Genomic DNA, 1,413 nt, shown 5'->3' with positions numbered 1-1,413 from the left:
TCCAACTCATTTTTTTGTTTTGTTGTTTTGGGGTTTTTTTTAATGTTTATTTTTGAAAGAGTGCACGTGCACACGAGAGAGAGAGAGAGAGAGAGAGAGAGAGAGACAGAGAGACAGAGAGACAGAGAGAGAGAGCGCAGTGGAGGAGAAAGGGAGACAGAGGATCCGAAACAGGGTTCTTGCTGTCAGCCCAGAGCCCGACGTGGTGAAATCATGACCCCAAGCAGAAGTCAGACGCTTAACCAACTGAGCCACCCAGGCACCCCAAGCATCCAACTCTTGATATCAGCTCATGTCTTGATCTCAGGGTTGTGAGTGTCAGCCCCACATTGGGTTCCATGTGGAGTTGGAGCCTACATTTAAAAAAAAAAAAAAAATCCTTTCTCTAAATTAAACAAAGGGAGATTGGGAATTTCCAATTCACTCCCAGGGGGCTATCTTTTGGTTTGTGTTTCAGCCAGTCAATGAAACAAACTCCCAGAGTTTACCAATTCAAATGCTAAACTCTTCTAGAAATAACTTCACAGACACACCCAGAAATAATATCTTATCAACTATCTGGTATCTCTTAGCCTAGTCAAGTTCAATATAAAGTTAACCATCACAACAGTTTATCCCTTTAATTGATGTGGAATCTCATCTAATTAATATCATCTCATTCAATCCTGATAAAGGTACTTTCTGTCTTCTTTTCATCTTTACTAAGTCTTATAAATTTTATTGATATTTCTGAAATAACTACTTTGGAGGCCACCTGGGTGGCTCAGTTAGTTAAGCATCTGACTTTTGATTTTGGCTCAGGTCATGATATCATGGTTGTGAGATCCAGCCCTGCATTGGGCTCTGCACTGACAGTGCACAGAAACTACTTAGGATTTTGCTGCTCTCTCCTCTCTCCCTGCCCCTCCCCTCTTTGCACGCTCTCTCTCTCAAAATGAATAAACTAAACTAAACTAAAATAACCACTTTGGGTTTCATTGATTTTCTCTATACTTTTCCTGTTTGTTTTCTAGTTTTCCACTTTGACCATATTATTTCGTTTCTTCCTATTTTGACCCTCATTTGCTCTTCTGATTCTAGTTTCTTAACCTTTCCTCTTTTTTAAAAAAAAATTTTTTTTAACGTTGATTTATTTTTGAGACAGAGAGAGGCAGAGCATGAATGGGGGAGGGTCAGAGAGAGAGGGAGATACAGAATCTGAAACAGACTCCAGGCTGTGACTGTCAGCACAGAGCCCGATGCGGGGCTCGAACTCATGGACCGAGAGATCATGACCTGAGCCAAAGTTGGATGCTTAACCGACTGAGCCACCCAGGCACCACTCCTCCTTTCTAATATACACATTTAGTGCTATAATTTCCCTCTAAATACTGCTTTAACAACTCTCCATAAATTTTGATTTTGAGTCAATTC

This window comes from Panthera tigris, chromosome C2, assembly GCF_018350195.1.
Source record: "Panthera tigris isolate Pti1 chromosome C2, P.tigris_Pti1_mat1.1, whole genome shotgun sequence".
NCBI classification, from domain to species: Eukaryota; Metazoa; Chordata; class Mammalia; order Carnivora; family Felidae; genus Panthera; species Panthera tigris.
Note: the sequence above shows the minus strand (reverse complement) of the source record.